We start from the raw sequence: 9588 nt of genomic DNA on the forward strand, positions 1-9588 counted from the left end.
CTTTCATGTTTTAATAAATATACGATTTGGGGAACAGAAGACGAGATCTTGAGATATTTTGCATTTTGTGTGTGTGTAGAATTTTGACAACTGCAAATTAAAATAACATAAATCAGTAAATACACAAATACATATTTCCCACCAAAAAAACAGGAAGTGGGAATTGGCTACCCCAAATAACTATATATGAGAAAGGAAAATAACCAAATGGACAAACAAACTAAAAGAATGTTTTCGCTGGGGCTCGAACCCAGGACCTTCCGCGTGTTAGGCGGATGTGATAACCACTACACTACGGAAACAACTGATGATAGAGGGGGAACATTGCCGATTTTGTAAAAAAAAAAAAAAAGGAAAAATATATTTGTCAGTTTTCTACTCAGTGAGTGACGAACAGAATGAAATGTATAAATTGAAACACAATAAACATCTTTAATATATATACGTACAGCCATTCACTCACCTTGCTTCACTGTCTGGCTGAATCAGTGCTTGACTAAATGCAACTGAACTTGGCACGTAAAGAGGGTATATTTATATGCGGGGGGGGGGGGGGGGGGGTGGCCGGTATTTGAAGTAAATATACGTTAGAAAATAAAATCATACAGCCTCGAGAATGCTTCATTCAAAGTACGTGCAGAGCAACAACAACAAAAACCTTCTGCCGCAACTAACTTGCATATCAAGTAAATTGTATACCACATAACACAAATAACAAGTCGCGTATAAGGCGAAATTACTGCATTTAGTCAAGCTGTCAAACTCACGGAATTAATTTTTTTAATCGTAGTACCTAATTAACCTTTGATCGTTACTTGTTATCACATTTTTAGAGCAAATATAACATATGTATATATTTTCAGATTCAGAATTTGATGAAGAATACGATGAAATCAATTTTGAATCTAATTGCAAATATTTAATTTTTATGTCAACTTTAATGAGCAAACTAGTTATTCAATTTTTAAGCCTCCAAGCTGAAATGCAATACCAAAGTCCGGCCTTTGTTGAAGATTACTTTACCAAACTTTCAACAAAATTGGTTGCAAAATGAGAGCGTGACAGTGCCGCCTCAACTTTCACAAAAAGCCGGATATGACGTCATCAAGTCATCAAAGACATTTATCAAAAAAATGAAAAACAGGTCTGGGCATATCATACCCAGGAACTCTCACGTGAAGTTTGATGAAAATCGGTTCAGTAGTTCTCTCTGAATCGCTCCACACACACACACACACACACACACACACACACACACACACACACACACACACACACACACACACATACATACATACATACATACATACATACATACATACACATGCATACATACACACACACACACACACACACACACACACACACACACACACACACATACAAATGTTTATTTTTGAATGTTTTATGTATGTTTTATTACGGACACAAAAGCTCAGCAATGCAATTTCTCTTTTAGAGATTAATAAAGTTATTGTATTGTATTGTATTGTATTGTATACACACACACACACACACACACACACAAGACCCTCATCTCGGTTCCCGGTCAACGTTAAAACATTGTAAAAACGCCACTTCTTGTTTACAAAGCGAAATCATTAAATTTTGTCAATCTCTGGAATGTAACTAAACGCGCTGCATTTTTTCTCACCAAATAGGTTGGCCGAAATCCCGCGGACAAGAAAATTCAACACATTATGTCAGTAATTAGACAAGTCCAATGAATCTAATTTGCATGCAACGCATTTTCTTATAATGTAATAATATTCAGATGACGAGTATATTTTTCATTTGAAAAAAACCGCACACACACACCCATGCACTGCACAAAAGCTATATTTGAAGGGAAAAAAGAGAAGGGGGGGGGGGGGGGGGAGATTCGAACCCTAGTACTTCGAAGTTTAATTTTAGAACTTGAAATGTTGTAAATTAAAAGCATGTTCCATTTCGACTATTTCAGTGCTTGGCTCAGTGTTGTCTTGATGTGGCTCTCTTCTTTTGTACTTGTCGATTCTCACCCAAGTATCCATATACAAAAAGAAGGAAATATCAAGGCCGGGATACCAAACGAACGCTGCAATTCTGAAATCAAATCAATGGAGCAAATAATACAAGAATAAGAGTAACAAACGTTAATTCACTAGACATACATGCAAAAAAAACAAGTCGCGTAAGGCGAAATTACTATATTTAGTCAAGCTGTGGAACTCACAGAATGAAACTGAACGTAGTCCGCCGCTAGTGCAAAAGGCAGTGAAAGTGACGAGCCTGTTTGGCGCGGTAGCGGTAATTGCGCTGTGCTTCATAGCACGCTTTAATGCACCTCTCTTCGTTTTAACTTTCTGAGCGTGTTTTTAATCCAAACATATCATATCTATATGTTTTTGGAATCAGGAACCGACAAGGAATAAGATGAAAGTGTTTTTAAATTGATTTCGACAATTTAATTTTGATCATAATTTTTATATTTTTAATTTTCAGAGCTTGTTTTTAATCCAAATATAACATATTTATATGTTTTTGGAATCAGGAAATGATGAAGAATAAGATGAACGTAAATTTGGATCGTTTTATAATTTTTATTTTTTATTTTTTACAATTTGCAGATTTTTAATGACCAAAGTCATTAATTAATTTTTAAGCCACCAAGCTGAAATGCAATACCGAAGTCCGGCCTTTGTCGAAGATTGCTGGGCCAAAATTTCAATCAATTTGATTGAAAAATGAGCGTGTGACAGTGCCGCCTCAACTTTTACAAAAAGCCGGATATAACGTCATCAAAGACATTTATCGAAAAAAAAGAAAAAAACGTCCGGGGATATCATTCCCAGGAACTCTCATGTCAAATTTCATAAAGATCGGCCCAGTAGTTTACTCTGAATCGCTCTACACACACACACACGCACACACACACATACACACACACACATACACCACGACCCTCGTTTCGATTCCCCCCTCTATGTTAAAACATTTAGTCATAACTTGACTAAATGTAAAACAAGTCGCGTAAGGCGAAAATACAACATTTAGTCAAGTAGCTGTCGAACTCACAGAATGAAACTGAACGCAATGCAACGCAGCAAGACCGTATACTCGTAGCATCGTCAGTCCACCGCTCATGGCAAAGGCAGTGAAATTGACAAGAAGAGCGGGGTAGTAGTTGCGCTGAGAAGGATAGCACGCTTTTCTGTACCTCTCTTCGTTTTAACTTTCTGAACGTGTTTTCAATCCAAACATATCATATCTATATGTTTTTGGAATCAGGAACCGACAAGGAATAAGATGAATGTGTTTTTAAATTGATTTCGAAAATTTAATTTTGATCATAATTTTTATATTTGTAATTTTCAGAGCTTGTTTTTAATCCAAATATAACATATTTATATGTTTTTGGAATCAGAAAATGATGGAAAATAAGATGAACGTAAATTTGGATCGTTTTATAAACAAAATAATTTTTTTACAATTTTCAGATTTTTAATGACCGAAGTCATTAATTAATTTTTAAGCCACCAAGCTGAAATGCAATACCGAAGTCCGGGCTTCGTCGGAGATTACTTGACCAAAATTTCAACCAATTTGGTTGAAAAATGAGGGCGTGACAGTGCCGCCTCAACTTTCACGAAAAGCCGGATATGACGTCATCAAAGACATTTATCAAAAAAATGAAAAAAACGTCTGAGGATATCATACCCAGGAACTCTCATGTCAAATTTCATAAAGATCGGGCCAGTAGTTTAGTCTGAATCGCTCTACACACACACACAGACAGACAGACACACACACATACACCACGACCCTCGTCTCGATTCCCCCCTCTGGGTTGATGTTGTTTAAAATGCGTTGTTATGCATTTCGTAGTCTTTTGACTGATACAACAAAGTAACTTGTGTTCTGTGGAGGTATTGCCATGTAGATTCGAAAACCACTTTGTTATTCTCTGATCACAGGTACGTTACTTCAGAAATTTGACTTGAATTATTGCATTTTTCTTCTTTCCGCCCTATATTTTGAATTTTAGGGGTATAGTTGTTCACAAGGCTGTTGCACCAGACTGAATTAACGTATCTCTAAGAGGCTTCTGATTTCTGAAAGCAAATGGAATGACCTTTCATTCAATGCATAATATCTACGTTATCAGAATATATAGGCCTACTACTGTAAAGCAAACTTCCGGTTTGTGAATTAAAGGAAACAGTAGAAAGCCGTGTATGTTTGCATCCCTGTCACACACTATTTTACAAGAAATTAAATTGTTATTAGGGTATCTTTGCGTGCATTTCATGTTTCTTTGACAACATTGTAACATCTTCCTGGAAATAACGGAAATCCGTAAAAATAAAAACAGATTTCCGGATTTTCCGGGAATTGATAAAAATGATGCCAAAATCACATCCTTTGATATTTTAGGACACTTTTACCATTATTAATCGCTTTATCCTATAATTTAAGAACAATTTGTTGTTTGCAGAAAGATTTTTAAAGCACTACATGTGACTGGAATGCACAGATTTGAAAGAAAAAAATATATCATACACAAATTAATCTGTCAACAGTAGTTAGTAGGACGAACAGACAGAAGTAAAATTCAATGAATGTGTACCCAGATGCAGGTCAACGAACTGGTGATTCTCAGAAGTGAAGACTGAATTGACAACTGGAATACTTGACACATGTATATGTCCATAAGACAAGATGAATACCGGTACTCCGGAGTATTTACGTTTCACCGCTCAGTGTTCTTAATCAACCGTTTAGTAGTCACAAACACAATAAACAGTAAAGAATTGTTCACTCAAACAGTAATGTTAGCAGGAAAACACAGTTTGAGATGTCCAGCATCCTGCATGCCAATTACTATTCCAAGTCCTCGTCCAGCTCTTCTTCGCTTTCTGCACTGGAACTGTCTTCAGCGATACTGTCATCAGTGTCATGAGAACGGTTTTCACAGTTTACACACTGGCACAAATCTGTGCAGGGTAGCTCAGCAAGCTTGCATGAGCACTTATTGTTTCTGCAAGCTTTTTTTCTTGCAGCCACACTTCACCAGTTCAACCACAGATGAATATGCAGGAGACCCCTTTATCCATTCTACTTCCAGTGCTGGGTAGTTTTTGTCAGGGTCAAATCTCCATCCATGGCCTACAGAAGGTGGTGCAGATATGGTGGTGGTCACGCAGCATCACCAAATAGCTGCCTGATATTTGGCTCATTGGCAATGAAGGGAAAGGCTGTCGCTTGTTGGTGGCAGTGTGTGATCTGCTTTGCAGGTTAGTCTGAAAAGGTTGTGTCGAGCTTCATTCACACTTGCTGTGTTTTGCCCATACAGCCTGCACACGAACTCTTCAAGTCTTTGGAGCAGCTCTGGCGAGATCTGCCATTGGTGACCAACTTGCGAGAAGACCTCAGCGAAGTGTGGGAACTGCAGCATCAACTGCAGCGGCTTGATCTTGCCTTTGCCCTTTAAAGAGCTCGTACTGTCGCATCCTGTAAATTCATGGATCCCCACGATGGCTTGAGAAGCAATTTGGCCCAGCATATCTGACACCGGATTTACGTACAACAGCCTCGAGTTGTTCCCGGAGCCAGTGGAGAAATACAAAGGACAAGACAGTTGACTTGCGTTTGCGATGCACAACAGGAAGACGTCAGTGTCTGGACTCTTGATGACGACGCTCGGAAAGAGAGACGACGCATGTCTGGCATGCAACAATAGACGGGTGTCGGCTTCTTCATGGTCCACGCCAGATCTGCAACGTCTTCAGCCTGAATGGCGTTGACTGAGTCCCTTGACAGCATGCAGCAGCCGCCACCCACTGTTGCATACAAGCTTCTTCCACGGAGTTCTTCGCCGTCCAATGTTTGCCAATGAGAAACGAGGAAGCAGCACAGAGATTCTTTGTTTTGGCCCCTGACATGAGGAATTTCCTGAACTGCTGTGGGGTCTTCTGGTTTGGGCCAAGGGGTCTCTTCAAGCACTGCTGCATTCCACCAGTTCTTCTCTTGAGTTTGTGCGTGTTTACGCTGATGTCCCGGTTGTCGATTTCCCTTGCTGTTTCTTTGAGAAGGTCGACAAGGCGTGTCATGCGCAGTGGTTTACCGTTTTTCACAAGTTTCTTGAAAATCACACGTTCTTTAAAAACACTGTAGGCTCTTGAAGAGTGCCATGCATACCCACGGGCGCTCCTACTCTCGTCTTGAAGAAGAATGCGTGCATCATTCATGTAGTTTCTGAAGCATGAAGGGTGGTAACAAAGTTCAATAGCCACCTGAAACACATGTGCAGTGGAAAACATATTATAGAAATTGAAAGACTTTCACACTGGTAAAAGACTTTAAAGAATAAATCATTAAATGTTAAAAAATGAAATAAATTAGTTATTTAGCAAAGAGCATAATTGTAAAGTTATGATGTTGCGCTATATAAATGCTCATTTATTATTATTATTATTAGTTAAATTAGTACAAAACATCTTAAATGTCGTCAATGGCCTGCCTATGCTCCGCTGGGAGCAAAGGGCCTAAGTAAGTAAGTAAGTACAAAACATCACAATGAAACAAAACTATAAAATCCACGATTGGTGTAAGTTCGAACACGTTCTTATGAATATGCATTTTACAAAACAAAAAAGGACTACATGCCGGGATACAGTAAAAAAAAAGTATACGTGTGCTTACCAGATCTTTTCCCTCCACCTGCCGAAGAAGTTCCACATGACCTTTCGCCCGTGCAGCACAAAGAAGTTTTTCATTTTCAATCAGTTCACAATTTCGCAGGTCTTCTTTGTTTCTTTTCTTTGTTGCTTTGTCGACTATAGTCTTTTCAGTCTTACAGAATATACACAGAGCAGGCAGAACATGCTGATTTTGTTGGTTCGACTTCACTGTTTGCGACGTAGGGTCTGCACTTCTCAGTTTTTTCACACGTGAAGGTGAATCCTCAGACGTTGTCACAGTCTTTGCTATGCTGTCAGTGTCCGTTGCATTTTGCTCGAGCTGTTGTATTCTGCAAGTAAATGATTCAATATTGCGAATAAGACGGAGAAAAGACCCATTCAAGGGATACTGAAAGAAATATATATATAAAATAGTACGTCAGATTGAGTAACTCTGCTCCATCTACATTTCACCGGACACATACAGAAATAAAGAGAGAGATGATGAAAACAACATAATCAGTTTTGCATTGTATAGCTTGAGTACTGAACACTTTTATTTCGAAAGTGAACATTTTTTTTCACCCCCTCAGTGATGCTTCCCAGTCACGAGGACACAAAACTATTTGAACAACCGTTGCTCCGCTTACTTGCTACACAGGCCTCTCAGTGGTGCGGAAATGCATAAGTTTGCAAGACAGTCTGAACAAAGACCTTGTATATGCCTATTGGGAAGATTAAAACAATGTAATAACTTAAACTATTAAACACACCTGTTTACCAGTGTAAAACGCTGATAGCAATGGCGATGATATCCTCCGGCTTCAATCGGCAATGCGCGATGACGTAGGTGTTCCCATGCACGCGTGATGCGTCGGCCATCTTGGTAAGCAGCACTGAGAGGTGACTGTGCGTGAGGCGTGCAATGATACATGTTTCTGTTTGTCGTTGCAAAGTGATGGGGAATTTGTACTGAAACCTGGCCATCCCTATTACGCCCAGGTTCAGTGTCAGCTTCTTGCAACCAAGGCTGATTACTGTGACTTTGTTGTGTGGACCACAGTAGATTTTTTGGTTGTGAGGGTGGAGCCAGACGCTGCCTTTTTGCAGCGCGCAGAGGAAAAAGCCAAGGCATTTTTTCAAAGAGTTGTCCTGCCAGAGATGGTTGTAAAACACTTCACAAACATTCACACAGCTTCAACATCTGTGATTGTCACTCCAGATTCACAGACACAGCATCTAACCAGAACTTCTGAAAGAATGCCACTCAGTCCTCAGAAAAGCAATCCTCCCCCGAAAAGAACCAAAAGAGTTATTTGTTCCAAGGGCAAGCCCAGGAGAAAAGTCAGTGTGTGGTGTTTGTTTCGCAAGCCTGAAAGTGGTGACATGGTTGCTTGTGACAGTGAAAATTGCAAAGTTCAGTGGTACCACACGGCATGTGTTGGACTTGATCATTTGCCAGGGAAAGATGATGCTTGGTTTTGTCCGGCTTGCCTTGACATGTCACTTTAGCTCAGTGTAGCTGTCTGGGGTTTTTCTGTCAGTGTCATGCTGTTTGAGGTTATAAGACTGAGTGACTGCATATTTTGAAGTATGTATTTGCCTAACTGTGCAAGTCTTGCACACTTACTTGTTGTTTCATTTGTGTGCCAAATCTGAATTCACACACACACACACACATTACAAATATTTGGTTGACTTCATAAACAAATGTGTTCTGTTTTTATTTTTGTACTGTGAGCACATGAACAGAAAAGTACAACATTGGAAAAAGAATGTGCAGCTGTCTACTAGTACTAGACTCATAGAATGTACATGCATGTGTATGTTATAATGATAATGTGACACAAAATAAATCTTTCTTCTGTCCCATACACATGACTTAATGTTCATACATATGTGCCTGTTTCAGTGTTTGTTGGTGTGACTGTTACTTAATGTAAGCCATTTAAACTCTGAAAATAACAGAACAAATCACCATGTCACTGCACATACAAGTCAGAGCACAACAAGAAAGTTGTAAACCCAATTCTGATACAATGGGATGATTCCAGAATGCTATACACACACATCTTCAGAGTCAAACACAATCACACCACACTTGGACACATGTTGGTCAGGGCACAGCAAACAACCACTATTTTGTCGAGGAATGTTACATCCTCGCCTTCACAAGGCAGTATTAGATTGATGGGGATAGTACTACTCAGAATGGTATATTTCATTACAACATTGCCAATTACACGTTCAACATGGATCCTTAAATGTGCAATTTTCCTTGTCTGCTCAATGTCCTGGGAATGCATCTGACACTTTCCCCTAGTAAATGCAGGGATTTTCACCTCTGCACATGCAAGACCTACAATCTCCTCTATATCAAAGCCGCGATCTGCTAGCACTTTGTCTCCTGGTAACAGATGATTCAGAAATCCACTATTTTCTGTTATCATCTTATCACTTGCCTTCCCTCCCCACCCCTTCGACAGAAATGAAATAACCCTCTGTGGTGTTATGCCTATGAGATATTTCATGGTGTGGTTGTGTTTATAATTTGACCATGTCTCTGAGCGAGCCCTACAATTTGAAGGTTTTTCAATAAAAATCTCAAAGCAGTCAATGATCACAGCAACATTTCTTCCAAAGGCCTCAATGAACTCATGTGGCATGCTGTCATGCAGAGACTGCCTATCTGGCCAGTGAATAAGTCCCACTAAGCGTTCATACAGAACATTCATGGTTTCCATGATGACAGCCGAAGAACTTCCCAAACGCTAACTGAACCAGTACTAGCACTAGTAGCAGCCGAAGCACGCAATATCCTGCTTACCAAGATGGCCGCCGCTTAGAAAACCAGTGGCTGTGACGTCACGATCGCATTGCCGATTCTCTGGCCTCTCAAAATCCGTTGCAACATTGAAGAAGTTTC

At 39.5% G+C, this 9588-nt stretch overlaps 1 non-coding gene across 1 annotated transcript; it reads right to left on the reverse strand.

Moving 5' to 3' along the window:
* Positions 1 to 229: 229 nt before the first annotated feature.
* Trnav-aac (transfer RNA valine (anticodon AAC)) lies at positions 230 to 302 on the reverse strand. Its single transcript has one exon. It is a non-coding gene; the product is annotated as a tRNA-Val (tRNA).
* Positions 303 to 9588: the final 9286 nt, after the last annotated feature.

This window comes from Littorina saxatilis, linkage group LG17, assembly GCF_037325665.1.
Source record: "Littorina saxatilis isolate snail1 linkage group LG17, US_GU_Lsax_2.0, whole genome shotgun sequence".
In the NCBI taxonomy this organism is placed as follows: Eukaryota; Metazoa; Mollusca; class Gastropoda; order Littorinimorpha; family Littorinidae; genus Littorina; species Littorina saxatilis.